The sequence below is a fragment of the Apteryx rowi genome, unplaced genomic scaffold (assembly GCF_003343035.1).
Source record: "Apteryx rowi isolate R43461 unplaced genomic scaffold, aptRow1 scaffold_166, whole genome shotgun sequence".
In the NCBI taxonomy this organism is placed as follows: Eukaryota; Metazoa; Chordata; class Aves; order Apterygiformes; family Apterygidae; genus Apteryx; species Apteryx rowi.
Window position 1 is genome coordinate 982,110 of NW_020447930.1, and position 16,737 is coordinate 998,846.

General features: G+C 37.4%; 1 protein-coding gene across 1 annotated transcript in view; it reads left to right on the forward strand.

The window, feature by feature from the left end:
- SYT1 (synaptotagmin 1) overlaps positions 1–16,737 on the forward strand; it is a 228,858-nt gene that overhangs the window by 153,251 nt on the left and 58,870 nt on the right. The window lies entirely within an intron of this gene.

The window sequence follows — 16,737 nt, forward strand, 5'->3', positions numbered from 1 at the left end:
CATGCTGTCTTCTCAGATTTTAAAAGATGGTAGATTTCTTAGTCTTGCCTTTTATAATGTTGGTTTTTGAAGACTGTATTTTCAGATCTATTTCTTCTACTTCTTGTTAATTTGAAAGTCACTGCTACACTGAGGCTATCCTGCATGGCATTTTTTTTCATTGGGACATCATTTGCGGGACTCTCTAATTGAAATTGCCTGTGACATTGGTAACCACACTATACAGTGTATTTTTCCTTCCACTCCCAGAGCTAAAAATGAAAATGCAAAAAAGTTTGCAGTTCAAGGGCCTTATTCCCTTAAAGTCCCAACATACTGGAGAGCGAGAAATGTGAAATCAGAGTGTATTAAGCCTTCCAAATTTTATTAAGTATCACTAATCCTGAATTCTATAGACTGAACTTTTATTCCACTAGTGTGTGTGATATCAATGTGTCTCCTGCTTTTCTGTTGCAAAAAGCATAAAATATAGCCAAGTAGTGCACAAAAAAGAATTTAACCTCTACCTTTTTACTATAAATTTAACCTTTTAGAATATAAACAATAATATTCCTATACGTAGGTGACTGATAATATGGTATAGATTAGAGTGGGCTTTAATTTACATTGTGGAACAAAACATTGATTTGCTATCTCAGATTCACAGACTGACTCAGTCCCTTGGTTTCTTCATAAAGTTCATACCCTGCTAATACAAAACAATGTTAAAGTGGCTTGAAATAGGTATTGACCAGTGTGAGCTGCTTCTAGTGCTGAAATATTGTAAGGTAGAAGAAGCAGAAATGCATTCTGACTTGAAAGGAACTTTTTATTGTAATAAAAGAAGGTAGTTAAAAGAAACAATTCTTACAGTATTTGGAAATTGGAAGAGTACTTCAAGAAGTTTAAACAATTTGCAGTAGGGAATAAATCTAAGATGAACCTTATTTGTGCTTTCAGAGCCCAAGTGAACTGATAGATGTGTAGTTTTACATGTATTTGTCATTTGTTTATGTAAATACCACATTTGCCTGAGGGTCGTGGTAACTAGAAGAAACTAACTTTCTTCAGTTCCCATTTGAGCCTCTGCCCTCACTTTTCTTCATATTTCCTGTGCTGCATATGCAGAAAAAACATTGCCATTTTTGTAAAGCTTTTTTAATAGAGCCTTTTTGAAGCCATAACTGAAGTAAGGCTTTTTTTAATAAGAAGCCAGGCAATATGGTCCTGTGAAAACATACCTGAAAAAATGTAAAAATGTGCTTGCACCCACTTCCCCTTTTTCTTTTCTATAATAAAGAAAGGCTTCTGTTTCACTTCTGCATCTCTGCTCATAAGCATCCAAAGTATCCAAAGAATATGGAAAATTGTCATAGCATACATTAGCTGGAGACTTAGTTAAGCTTAGTTTTCTGTATAATAGAGTTGTTGCTTTTCTACAAAAGCTCCTGAGCTTACTGTACAAATAAAATGTGACCCCATAGAAACCAGTTAGTCAGGAGTTAGGTAAGCCAAGTGTATTTAAACCAAAATGTCCTCATTTGTGTTTGATCTGTTATAGAACCTTTACTTGTGTCATGCATACGTTGAGCCTGATTTAAAGAATTGCTTAGCACAATTTAGAAAAGAAATCTCTATCAAAACCCAAGAAAGTTACATCTTTAATGGTCTGGGGAGCTGTGTTTCACAGGAAATGTCATTCATGTTTCCATATTTGACTACTGCCAAGTAGCTCACTGTCTTCACTGTGCCAGCCTCTTTGCTCAGAAGCAAAGATGCCAGACAAACTTTAGTAGGTAATATGTATGCCATAATAAGCAAGGGACAGAGAGGGGCAGGAGAGATCATATCTCCATAAACCTGTTATCAGCTAATACAGCAGGCAGTGCAGAATTTGCAGCAGACATAATGCACCAAAACCCAAAGTTAAACGGAGAGCCTATAGTAAGACCAGGCATACCTGATACTTAGCGGTTTTTGGTCTCCTGCAACGATTAAGGCTGATGCTTTTACAGCTTGTCTGAAGCAAACTATAAGCTCTCACTTCATAACACTGTTAGCTATTAGGAAATGACCAAAACTTTAGGGTAATACTACTTTACTTTAGCTGAAAATTTGATCTGTCTGGCATTTTGTAATTATTAGATGGTGAGGAGATGGAGAACACTGGGGATGCTGTAATAGGTTAATAGAAACGTTTTATCTTATATATACTGCATATATGTGTAACTTCAAGACTTTTTTTATGATTCAGAATTGTTACTATGGGCTTTGGCTTGCAAATATGCACACCAAGCAATACCCTAGCTTCAGAATTAACAAATACAGAACTGCAAGTACAAAGGCTAACATGATTTATCTAGGCTAGATGTGTAGCAACAGACACATCCTTATATCTTGTTAGCAATTATAAGCATGGTGTGGCAGCCTGGTTCACTAATTGTAAGAAAACACAATAAAATTAGAATTAAAACCTTAAGCAACTGGATTTCATCCAAAATTGTATGACAAATGTAATTATGTTTTATTAACACAAAAAATCTTTATAGAGTAGTCTGCATTTTATAATTGCAAAATGTGAATTTGTCCCTGAAAAGCATAGCTGTATATAGTCTACATCATTTGAAGAATGGCATGTTTTGTTTTGTTTTTTGCCCTTACAGCATTTGGATAGATTTGTAAGTTCCTAACAATGTACAACTAATTAGAATTCTAAATATGTTGTCAATTAAGTGTACCAAACTATCCTTAATATTTTAATTATGACCCAAAACCAAGATGTATGCCAAAGCACATCAGTGGCAAACATGACCAGTCGCTTTGAAATAGTCATCTAGGTGGCATCAGTAGAGTATAAGTCTTATTTTCATTTCACTTTATGTAGAATCCAGTTGTTGCACCTCATAGAATACACAATTTAATGAGCACTATAATCAGAGAAGAGGAAATAATTTTACAAGCAATTATTCTTATTTTTGCTCATAAAGCTCCACTGTACTTTCCATCCTTTTTTTCTAAATGGGCTTGAAATTCATGGCAGAGGATGAAGGTTTAATGAAATATTTGAAGCTTACCTACCTCTCAAGGCCCAGCCATTTGAATGGCATCTCTGTGACATTCTATTCTCTTCTGGGAAAGGTCTTTATTAATATATTTATTGGTTAAGCACTTGGAAAGTAAAAGACTACATAAGCTTTTGTTATGACTGTGGAGTGCTTTGGGAATGTACTAGTCTGCACAATGACTGCTAAGTATTGGGGAGGCCACTATTAATGAGCTACATACTTGAATCCTTTTTCCCTAGCTGCTTTTAGCTCTACTACTTTTGTGAATATATGGTGGCGATTTATCTAATAGTCCTTCAGTCTCGTATGACTGAGAGCATGGGAGGGAAGAGTCATAGATACTGAAAGATTATTCCCTTTTACCAAGTCTGACATATAATGGTTTGGGCACAAAGTGTAAAAAAACAGATGATAGGAGTTTGCTCCTCTGTGTCATCTACCAGATGTCACTGCCATTAACTTTATCTGAGTACACACTGCATCCAATATCTGTTATCACTCCAGTACAGAAGGCCAGACAGACCTCTCCTTCACTCACAGCAGTATGAATCATACTGAGACTCATCTCCTGCATACTTCAACCGATTTCTCTCCAGACACTTTGTTATATTGGCACTTAAATTCAAAACCTGTCAGAGTAAACATTCCAAGAAATTTGGGGGAGTATGGGAATACAAAGAGGAGCAGAAAGGGCTCTACTTTGAAAGCAGTGGAGAAGCAGAACCTTCTTCCATGGGGAAAAGGACCTTCAGCCTGCCAGAATCCACCACAAAGACTTCTGCAGACCCATTAGGAGTGCCAGCATGTACAACTCCATGCATTATATGACACAGCATCCACCGTGAATCAATTACCTGATGCAGGTATGCTCATGTCGCAGTGGGCTGCGTTGGACACCTTTTGTGCATGGCCCCTGTGGTGGGAATCTGCTGGACGCACCAGACAGACAGCAGAGCAGTATTCCAGCTTCCCTTGTATGCCATGCACAGCCCCGAGCAGGAGAGGTGCCACAGTACTGCATTGCAGGCGCAGGAGATGCAGGCAGTCTGCAGCTGGGATATGGAAGGCTAATTCTGTGAAATTTGACAGGTATGCTATTCATACAGATTATTCTTTTCTCCATCTTCAAAAAATAAAAGTTGAAAGCAAGAGTACCTTCAGTAACCTTCATAGAAGTTGGAGACTGACAAAACAAGTAAGCCATCTAGCTTGTTGAATCCTCAGCACTGAAACTTGCAGAGAGTTTAGAGGAAAGGACATTTGTAAAAATGTCACTGTCAAATCACAGCAGCAAATCGCTGTCATTTTCTGTTATACCAGAGATGGACAGATGATCTAATAGGCCTTTTCCCATCTCTAATAATAACACTTAGCTCCTATACAGCTTTGCAGATATCATAGTGCTTTGCAAAAGAAAGTATCATTATCCATATGGAGATGCTGTCAGAGTGTCAGACAAATTTTAAATATGAGGTCACCTTTATTTAGCTGCGTATTAAATTGGATCACTATGTTTTCTGCATGGTATTCAAGTTTTCTCAAGTTCACTCCATCTTACAACTACTTAAAATTTTAAATTTTAAATCTAAGGTTTTTTTATTTTTCAAATTTTGTGGCAGAGTTGCATACAGTAAATTCACTATGTTAAACATACATAGAGTAAGTGCAACAGCTGTCCTCAAGAGGAACTGAACTTGATAGTGAGACAGGGAACAAAACAGAGGCTATTAAAATGTGGGCGATAGCTTAAGTTTTGAGAATAAGCAAGCCTGATTTGAAATTCTTCAACAGCTAATTAGCTGCTTTTCATCTTGAAATTTAAAATTTTAAAATGCTAAAAGATGTTAAAAGTGGTTGCAACACTTCATTCCAGGCTATTAGAATTCTGCATTTCTTTTCTCACCTTTCATATTGAAATTGTTGGCAATCCCACCATATACCTTTGCTGAGTATTCTGTTTCTTTACTCCCTCTCTGGAAAAGAAACCCACCTTTGGAGGTCAGAGGCACTCATGTTTCATAACGAAAAGAATGTAATTGGCTTACTTGAAATCAAAAGGGAAGTTGTCTTGATTCATCTCAAACTGTCTTTCTTTATAAACATTAAATTGAAATACAGAAACAGTAAAAATGAAGCAGAAGTTCAGAGATAGTGTTAAGTAGTATTCTCTCCAGAGATCAGAAAAACTTGCTTTGCATATTTGTCAGAAACATGCTTATTACCATTTGACTTTCAAGTGCAGAAGGGCATCTCGATGTACAGCTGTGCTGACAAAGTGGGTCCTAGGTCTGTGCATCTACACTCAGTGTAAACATCTACTAATCCATACACAAAATAATATTAATAATGATTCTCGACAAGGCATATTCCTAAAGACCTTGAAGAAATTCACTGAAATAAAATGGAATTACGAGGCCAAAGGAAGGAATAGTGGAAGAAAGATTCCCCATCTTTGTCTCTTGTAATGTAGTTGTTTTGTTTTTTATTTGTCAAGTATAGGATATTTTTAAAAGCTTAACAGAGAAAATAGGGCAGGCCAGCCAAGGGAGATTCAAAAGCACTGGACTTGGATATACTAGGTACAGTAGTATTTGGAAAGCAAAGTTCTGAAGAGCTTTTCAGTAAGCTTTTCAGAAAGATGGTGAGAGAGAGGCTTAAAAATTCATTTTAGCAAGACATAAGCAGAATCTGTATTGCTTAGATCCTGAAAATATTCTGCCATCTCTCTGCGGGTAATTCATTCAGTTACTCTATCAGTCATTTGCATGGTTTGAAGTATGTTCAGAGGGGAAGGTGCTAAAGGTATGCGATGCAGAGGTGTCTTGGACTGAAGCTGCAGAAGGAATTGCAGGAAATTCAGCCACAATCCACCGTGGGGTACTCCCAGTTATTAACAATAGCTCTGTAATCTGGGAGAGATTATAAATGCACCTGCAGAATCTGCTGTTTGGTGTGAAAGAACCACAGAATATGCTATAAATGCAATTTTCCTGTATTATTCTGCACCATGACTTTTATTTATTTATTTATTTATTTTTCTGATTACCAGCACCTGTAAATGCATTATCCAAGGGTAGAATTTGCAGCCCTCACTAGGATTCTAGTCAAAAGCTTTACTAGATGTCTAATATCATATGTCCTTTTGTCCACTTTCTTTGCACACCGACAGAGTGACAAAAATCATTATCTGATTGCTGTTTCGTGAACCAGGATGAGGAGCTAAGGTAAACTGTAAGATGACTGTATCAAAATACTCCGTTGTAAGTGTCATTATCAGGAAACCTTCTCAGCAACCCTCAGAAGAGTGACCAGCGTTTTAACAGGCAGGAAGAAAGAGCGGCTCTCTCAAAGATGAAGACAGCTTGCTCAGTAAAAGATTGAGGCATAAGATGTGACTCTCTTCTCCTATCTTTGTTGTGCCCACTCCATGGAGAACTAAAGGATCGTAGTTTCCAGAAGGATCAGAGAAAGATGTATTTTTGAAAAGGTTCGAGATAAGGATTTAGGAATAGTAGTCTAAGAAAGAGAGAGATTAGTCATTTCCTTCATTTTTTTTCCTCTCTCAGCTCTTAAACCCCAATTTAGACCATGTCAGGGATTACCATAGTAACCATTTAACCTCTTCTCAGAGCCTTTTGTGTTTCAGTTTAGTTTAACAATATGTGCTTAACTGGCATTTGAAGCACTTTGCATTGTACCTGTGACACGAACTGGCACCAAGTGCCCTTATTTTAGAAAGATCACAGTTAGAATCTGGAACATAATACTGTATTAGCAGTCTGATGGTATTGGACTTTTATTGTATTTATGGTAATATTTTTAAGAGGTAGAGGGCATGAATTCAGGGCATATTACCAGGTCTTATTTCTAGGCCAGATAGATAATAGATAGTGATAACTTGTTCCTATAGTTACTTGTTAGTTAAACTCAGCTTTCCACCAAAGGCCCAAGAAATCACTCACAAAAACAGTTGATATAAGTAGGTGTTTTTAGTACAATCAACCCTGCACCTCTTCCTCTTTCCTTCCACAGCCTACTCTGTGATTGTTATTATCATAATACAAAAAAAAAAAGACAGTGAGGACATCATGATTTAAATTAGACACTGAATACCTTTGGAATAGCACAGCCTTTTTCTCTTGTTCATGTCTAATCCAGTCTTGGCAGGATGCTGTTATACAAAATAATAACTTGCAGAAAAAGCCCTTTTCACAGAATATCTCTGTTTCTGCATTTTATGCATTCTTGCCTTGTAAGTTAATGGAAAATTGACATTTCTAGATTTTAGGATCTTGCAGTCTGTGGCATATACACAGGTCTTTTGAAGGACTCATTATAGCTAGACTTTCACTTTCAATCAAACAGATCAAAGCAAGTACTATTATTCTTGGACATTCATAGGTAACCATATGTGATACATAAAATTTAAAGAGGAAAACAAGATAGATATAAATGCTTTTCTGTAGCTTATCTGAGCATGTACATTTATAATATTGGTGCTATACAATTCAAATAATTGTTTTTTAACCTCTCTGTCATCTAGAATTCTAGTAGTGAGGAATTTTACTGCAGGAATGGTGCTGCTGTTTAAATTCAAACCATTTTCCCTCTCTTCTCTACCTCTCTCTCTCCAGACCTTCATATCACCAGCCACACAAAGGGAGAAAATCATAAATCTTGGGCCGATTTCTTAGTTTGCCATTCTTTTAGGCTTTTTTTAACCTCTAACATCATTCCAAAAACCTGAGTCAGTTAATAATAATTAGGCAGCATGTTTTAGCCTGCACAGCCTTAAGCTGCTGTTGCCTGTAGTATCTACATTGGCCAGAGGTCAAACTTCTGTGACTCATTCCACCTCCTCTCTCCTCGGCATGTTCTCATTCTGTGTGTGTGTGTGTGTGTGTGTGAGAGAGAGAGAGCAGAAATAGATCTTACTTTTATGATGCATCTTCTGATGGAACTTAAAAAGCTTTTATGAAGACTTTAATAGTTTTGGCAGCAGCCTTTAATTGCATTTACGGTGACCTTTTTTGTTTTGGACGGCTGCCTGGCTGCATAGATGGATGGAGTGGTACTACAGTTGCTCTGTCCCATCCACACACAGTTTTCAGGGTACAAAATTTTCTCTGTGGAGAACTTGAGACTATTCATTGCCAGAGAATTACTGCTCCCGCTATCTACTGAGAGCAGAATGCAACTCACGTTGAGCTGAGGCCATCAGTGTGTAGATGAAATTCTGTTCTGATCTCCTTCTTGAACCCAGACACTGTCTGTCTGTTTCTCAGAGCTTCTTGCTGGCCTAGCACTGGGTGAAGAGAAATACCTGGAATTGAATCCAGTGAAATGGAGGCCTAGACATTCTCCTTGAGGATGGTAACTGCAATTACTATCGCTGAAATAGCGCCAAAGGCAGGAGTTTCCAAACTAGCAGTGTGGAAGAGAGTTTGAAGCAGTATGTCATTGCTGCTTGATCAGCTAGATACATTCCCCTATTACAGAACAGAATTAGGACTTATTGCCTCTTCCACTGTCACAGATAATGGCAACTAAATTTGGGAGCCCTTCTGCAGTGCCTCTTTCCACTTGTGGATGACCTTGAGTTCAAATCTTTTTCTTAGATCAAAACCTTGTTGTGAAATTCTAACTTAAATCACTCCCTAGAAGATTACTGTTTGCAGAGTTTATAACTTGTTTGCGATGCCGTCAGTGTAGAACAGGGCAGCGCAGCTTCTTGGTGGTACAGATGGCTGTAGCCAGACGAGGCCTGAGCTCTCCATTAGATCCTTAACCAATTTACAGTGCTGTTAAATTGCTCCTGGTAATCTTCAGAGCTACTGGGTTGCCTGGAACCTAGTTATTTTACTTTTGTTTTTCCATATCTTCCATAGTAACTGGAAATTCACAGGTGGGTCTCTGCTGTTGAGTTCAGGCTTCTGAGCTGGCAGCAGCTCACTCTCACGCGAGTGCCCCGAGGTCTGTGGCTGACATCTCCAGTCTCTTGTTAATGCCCAGCCCAGAATTAGGTAGCAGAGGATTATGCTAAAAGTGCTTTTATTCTTTCAGACTTTCACATTAATCAGTCAGGCTGAACATTAATTTTCTGTGATGTTTTAGAGTAGGCAAGTTTTGCAGGAGATCATTTGAATTAATTTTGATTACTCTAATTTTTTTGCTTTTACTTACTGTGCAGAAAATAGGTAAAACTATTGCAATTCTGTGACACAAAGTAAAAGCTTCAGTTCTCACAGCACATCGCTATGACCCATGATTCCTTTCTTGTTATATTAATTTTTGTCCCTACATTTTCTTTTTCTATCACTCCTAAACACTAACTTTTATATGACAATACATGTTAAAGCCTTCAAAAAAACCTCTGCATTGCCATCTAAATATGATGTGCCATCTAAATATGTACCGGTGTGCATGCTTCCCCACCCATTTTTGCAACAAGGAACAATTAATCTCATTGCGATTTGGTATAGCTAACAATGGTGTTTCTCCAGGTGTAGGACCATATTTTTCAACATATCCTTGAAATCATTACAGCATTTAAAATCACTTAAAAGACATGATCATTTCTTCAGAATGTGTCTGTGATGGTAAACTATTAGTTAGTTTCTTAATGGACAATTGTATGCTTTTAGTTTTATCCATCTGCCTAAAGGAAAAAAATGCACATGCCGTGTATTGAAAGTTACAGCTTTTTTATTTAAAAACATAAAACGCCCAAATAATTAATATTTTCTGATATATGATAATTTTAAATGAGAACAGATTTTAATTAAGCCCTACTACATTTGCAGCAGCAATCATATGCTCCAAAATTACTTGAGAATATTGGCTTTCTGCTTGGATTTTAACTTTAGAGTTTTATAATTGGTGTAAATTCCTGCAAGCACAAACACTGGTCACATTATATAAGAATTTAAGACTGAAACTTTCCTGTTTATATGCTCCCCATCTTGAAAATTAGCTGTTTATCAACCTCAAGCACAATCACTAAATATAAGTTGTGAGTAATTTGTGTGTAAACATTGCGACATGCTCCTTAGACTTTCTAGTCCCACCTGTTCATTGATTCGTTGGGTTTACTGCCAGAAGACACCACTATAGGAGCTCTTCTGACTTGCTGAGTATGACAGTTCTTTAAATTTTATCTATTTTATTTGCACAGAGCCTAAACTAGCTAGCATTTAAGTTTTCTTTCTACAAAAAAAAAAATCTGCCATTTCAAAAGCCTTTTGTTTGGATTAGAAATATTACTATTTCCATCAAATTGGATGTTTTGTAAACAAAATGAGGTTGTCTGCCCTAAATCTGGAGATCTCCTAAATCTTTTAGGAGCATATTAAAGAATCCCCTATAATCAAAGGCAATTTAGGAAACTGGAAGCATCTGGGAGATAGCATGTCCGTCCGTCCCCTCCCCCCGTGCCAAGTTGGGAGGAAGGGAGCACAAGGAGACCCCCTGACAAGCTTGGAAGTTAGATTTGCTTGGTTCTGGAGCAAGAACCTAGAAACCATTTGATTTTCAGACCATGACAGTTTGTCATGTTTCCATGGCCATAGACTACAAACTTTGAAAGCTCAGATTTCCTCATGGCATTCTGCCTTTCAACATTATCCAGCATGTTTTTGATGGAAGATCACCAAAACCAAGTATTCCATGAAACATTTTGATATAATCTAATCAGAATTTTGTGAAAATTCCATTGGAAAATTCTGCTTGAGATCTCGCTAAGAGAAGGCTATTGTCAGTAGACCTGCATTCGTTATAGACAGCTTTGCACCTCTGCTGGATAAGTCTTAGAGGGTCTACAAATCAAAATAGGTTGCAAGTTACTGATGTGAAGACATCAGGAGATGGAGAAAATTATACTTCCCTGATAACTTGAGCAGTTACTCTCTCTCTCAGTTAAAACTGTATACTTTATTTCTTATTTAAATGTTTTTGGATTCTACTTCAAGTCCTTAGTTCTTGTTATGCCCTTCTTCACTAGATTCAAGCCCTTTAGTACATGGTGCTTCCTCTTCATGGGTGTACTTATGCACTGTAATCAAGTCACTTTCAATCCTCTTTTCAAAAAGCTACAGAAATTCATCTTTTATCACTATCAGGCTTTTTCTCCCCTTTTCCAATAAGAGTTGTGGCTTTTTATATTTTTCCTAGTTTGCAGCAGCTTTAAAAATTATTTACACAAGAACCATATGCAGTATTCTAGATATTCTTGCCAAAGTCACCTGCTACTTCTGCTCATTTCTACTGCTGAGTCTTTTGCATAGTGTTGCACTAGCAGTTCATGGTCTGTGGCGTATAACCCTAAATCCTCACCAAGAGGCACTGCCTTGTAAGATATAGTTCCTGATTCAGTAGATATTTAGATATAGTCTGAGTTCTTTGTCTTAGGATATATACTTTTCGCTTTTGGCCATAAGAAAATGTACTCTCTGTGACTGACTCCAGCTAAGTGATTAGCACTTTCTCTCTGACCAACCTGTACCATTATTGTTTACGCTTATGCTAATTCTTGCATCACCTGCTTACTTTATTAGTAGAAATTTTATCTTCTACATTTGTAAGAATAGCAGTAGACCTTGAACAGAAGAAAAAAAATTGCAAATTAACTAACATTTTTCTGAGAATATTTTGAAATACTAAGTTGAAACCACTTAGTGCATGTTTCCTTATTAAACCAAATATACAATCTCGTCACAGAATGAATCTGGTTTTAGTTGACAAGACGTATTTTCCATAAAACCATGTGACTACACATTCATTATATTTTATATCCTTTAAACCATAATTAATGCAAACTTTTATGAATCCTTCCTTTGTTTTATCTGGCTTTGATAAAAGGCAAATGGCTGATAGATACCACCTTCATCCCATTTGGTCTTTTTGAGTAATATGGGCATAACATTAGCAGTGTTCCAGTCTTCTGGAATTTCCCTTGTGGTCTAAGATTTATTAAAAATGAACATCACTGAGCCAGAGATCTCTTGATAAGTAGAGTCTTCTTTCCTAGATTTTTATAGATGACTGCGGTGACCTCTTTCTTCTTACTGAAGAGATTAATGAAATTCTGTGTGTGGTACTGATTGCTATGATGACCTTTGATGAGCTGACTTGTCTTCCTAAAGAATGTGTTAAGAGAGTGAGTTTTTCAAAGTGAAATAGTCAGGGGAAGTAGAGTAATAAAAGAGTTTTTTGTCTGTATGTTTTTAGCCAAAAACTGGAATATATTTCAGTATTTTGATAAAAATATATTTTTGAAAGCTTGGTTTAGAAGTGAACATGAGTCTGGTGAGGGAAAGTCAATAAGACTGAATACACAGCAGTAGTTTAGAAGCACTTCAGTCTTGAACTGAGCATAAATTCATAATAAGTTGAACTGAGAATGCATGGGGTTGTGGAAAGAGGCAAGTATTAGTTTCTTCATTTCATCTGGGAAATTATTGAATATTGAAGTGATCTGAGAAAGCATTTGGTGTATTTCTGACTTCCTTAAATCCAGGAGGCACTAGAGCAAGAGGGCCTCCAAGCTTTTTTGAGGGTTTTCATCTTGCCTCTTTTTCAGATCTGTATCCTTTACCCTATCTCATCTTAACAGGATGTTTAGAGGCTCTGGAAAAATATCCAGTACAAAAGAGGACAATATAGCACAACTTTCCAAATGAAGAACAGAGAGGGATTTCAGATCCTGCCTGTACTTGTAGCACAGAAGCAGTGGATGGAAATAGAATGGCATTGGCTTGGATGAAATTATACTTGAAGCAAAAAGTCTTCTTCATCTTGCTAAATTACAAATGGAGAGGTGTCTTGTCATAAGACTTCACCATTCAACTGTTAACTCACATTAGCTGAATGTGGTTTTGCCATTAGCAACCCCAGTTCCTTTTCAGCTATGTTTCCTAAAGAAGCAAGGCTTATGCAGCCTGCTGGCTGTCATTCCTGCCCTGCCATTAGAATACATTGGCTCACCGAGGAAAAAATCTCAAATGCTGCCTCCACCCTGGATGGCATCTGTGCTATGCAGTCCCCTGGTCCCCAGCCCCTTCCACATCACCGCTGCAGCTGCAGCACACAGAGGGTCCTGACCTGCCCATATGGCCCAGGGTTTTTCCTATGAAAATGAAGGTGAAAAACTGTTTTTTGGCACAGAACTGTATTGCATGCTGCCTTGGAAGCTGGAAGGTATGATAAGAAGGTTCCTGTAGAAGTAATGAAAATCAGTGGCTGAAAGAGGAAAGAAACTCAAATTCTTGCCCTGTGCAAGGAAACTCTTGAGCATGTGCTCAAGGGTTATTAGGTGTTTTATATGGCCTGCTGATAGGTAACCAGCAGGCTTGTGGTTTTAAAACCATCACATTTGTCTTATTGCCAGTTGAGGAGATTTTGGAGGGGGCTGCTGTATTGTGTGGGTTTGTGATCTGTGGTCATGGAAGGAAGCTGAAGGTCGTGCAGGGGGATGTCATGGAGGAACATGAAAGATGAGCTGGAGTTAATGCAAGCAGGAGATGGGAGAAAATAGGACATAAATCCACAGGAGCTGAATGAACTAGACTTTGTTAGTGTCACTGCACAGGGAACCATTTGTTTATAATGTAGCTGTGACTAGTCAAGGTGCAAGGTCTTTGTCTTTGTATTTTGTTGCAGAGGAAAGGGGAAAAAAAAGTGGGTGTCTGTGAAAGTAATCCACAAGTTCCACTGAATTTCTCTTTGTGGTTCTTGCAGATCAAACAAAAATATGCTGTACAGCTTCAGTAATGGCGTCACTGAATTCACCTGATAGTCATTCAGTGGAGATGTTGGATTTTAGCAGAATTTACCAGTGGCTATAGGGAATTGCTCATTCCATCATTCCACTCATTCCCACCTACTGGTTTAATCTGTCTGTTCTGTCTTGTCATTAATTGAAAATGTAATGCCACTGTAGCAAGGACTCTGTTCATGCAAGTTTTTAATGCAACACCACATACAATAGAATACTGATCCTGACCATGTGTGTTATTTTAAGGAAAAAAGTACATCATAAAGATGCTATTTGGGGCATAAATAAGGAATCTGTAATTGATTTGGTTCTTGGGCTTTTTATTACAGTTCCCTGAGGTCTACTGACCCTCTATATTTTCTGATGTGTGCTGTAATTTCAATCCATAGCCTAAAGCCTTTGAGTCAATCACTTTCAGAACCAAGGCAATCTTCTGGTAGTACATTAACTAAGCATTAAAGTGCCCGTACTTACTACAAGAGCTGTTTTCAACTCAAACAAGGGTGCTGTGCTGTAACTTCCAGTGTCCTATCAGAGTAGGACAAGGATTATCTGTAGAGTGACTGCAGTGCACATGTAATTTTCTAATATTTATGGGAAAGCTTTGTGATTTGACTTCTCACAGTGTCTGATAATCCCCCCCCCCAAAAAAATGTTTCAAATGTATTACATTTTCTCTCAATGTTGTACTTAGACTATTCACTCGAAGACTAGCCTTGTGACATGCTATAGTTAATAAGTTTTCCATGCTGTCAAAAGTAATAACATTAATGTGCCATTCAGTTAAATTAATTTTGTTTTGTGCACTAGCCTGCATAAACGTGAGTGACATTTAGAAATATGATCAGGCAGGAACTGAGGAGAAGCCAAGTGGCAAAACAGAACGAGATGCAATCATTAGAGCAGAACAGCCAGCTGCAAGCATTTGTGGGTAGGCAAAGAGTTTCTGAAAGCCAGTCTATGATGTTTGGGGATATATGTTTGTTTTAGTTCTTTCCCACCTTTCTCATTTATTGAAGAAAATCATATTCTTCTCATTTAATTAAGAACTCTGCATATTTGGTAGCATATTCTCTTGTTTGGCAATCAAAGGCTGCATTCCTGCTAATTTTTGATTTCAAGTACCTTCAGCCACAGCTTTTCTCATTTTGCAAGAGGCAACACTGATTGTAATGCTTTTAAACTGATGACCATGAAGTGTCATCTTCCACTAATAATGACAGTGTTTATTCTTTCTATTTGTTCTGCTTTTTAAAAAGCATTAATAAAATGCTTTTTAAATGCATTTTAAAATGCTTTTTAAATGCATTAATGCTTTCTCTAAACAGTTAAAAATGTAATAAAGAGGAGTAAAAGAAAGAAGCTGACAGAATCTGACTCGTTAATTTTTTTAATAACAATGACTGGTTGAAATTATTGCCCAACTTGCTTTCAAATTTGATTTACGAGTGCATTGGAGAGTATTACATAATTACGGCAGCTAAAATACATGGAATCCACTACTCTTTTATATATACATATATAAATATAAATGTAGATAGATTGCAAAAAGAAGACAGAGATCTGTGAAGAACTGTGATAATAATTTCTATGCTAAATGGTGCTGTTCAGAGTGAAAAAAATAGATTTCATTTCCATAGGAAGATCCTGCCAGCTCTGTTCCCTTTAAGCAAAGGTAAAAAGTAGTGCTGGCTTACAGAAGTTGTATGACAAAGAAGTCACAGAGTAGGACTGTAGTAGGGAAAGCAGTCGAAAGGAATGTGCAATTAAAGCTGTTTCGCTTGGCTCTTCCACACTCCTGCTTTATATCATAACTGTATCCCTACAGATAGTACCTCCTGATACCTCTAATAAATTCACTTTGAAAGATTGTTCCTGGTCTGCTCTAAAATTTCTCTCTTTTAAAACTTCCTGTGTGGATCTTTGATTCTATTTCTGTTCTCTGTTCACCTAGCATCAGTCTCCTTTCTGCCTCCTCTTAGACTGTTGTCACCGCTGATCCCTTTTTTATAGCATCTGAAACAGGCTCTCTGGATCTTTGCTTCAGGCAGCCTCTGTTTCTCTTTAGATCTGTTAAAGCTTATTTCACTTTGCTTTGCCTCTTAATTCACTTGTTATGTGGCTTGTAACTGAACACGTTAACAGAAACTTCTCTTTATGGCCAAGTTTGCACATTTGAAGAGAGTGTGACCTATGAAATGCATTTCTGAAATAATGTTAGTAAAATCAAAGAGGAGAGTCTTTTGCCCACACATACTATGTACTTCCATTTTGGAAGACAAGTGGGTTATTCCTATGAATAAAGACTGATCCCTGAATAAGGAAATGAACAACAGGGCACTTGTCTGTTCATATTTGTATTATTTTAAGATATTTTCTTCAGAAGTGCAATGTATGCAGCCAGGAGGAAGGTTCCTCCTTATCTCCAGAGGCATTTAGCACCTGTTTAGTGCTAGCTATCTAACAGCTTCGCTGCTGCATTCACGGGCTTGAAATTCTTTTAGACACTAAAGGAATTGTTCTGCTTGTCAGGCTAGTGATTTAGTTGTTAAAGTCTTTAAGTTTATAGTGACTGGGTTTGTAGTTAACATTTCATAAATCTGAAATATCTACTTCTATAATTAGCCTTTTGATTGAAAAGGCTGGGGAAAATTCTGCCTTTGCTATTCACCCTCAGTACTTTCTCCCCCAAATAGTCCATAGACCTTGGGATGCAGTGATACTTGGTATGCATAAATATTGAGGTGAGAGTGTCCAAAAGGGACATAACAATGGGCTGGCACATTAGCTGAAATATCTCTCCATCTTTTCTTTCTTTTTCCTGTTCTCCTTTTCCTTTCTCTCCTGCACCATCTATTTCTAGCCTGTTTATGTAAACTGGATTTTAAGAACTCCTTGCTCACTTCCCACTCCTTTGCCTAA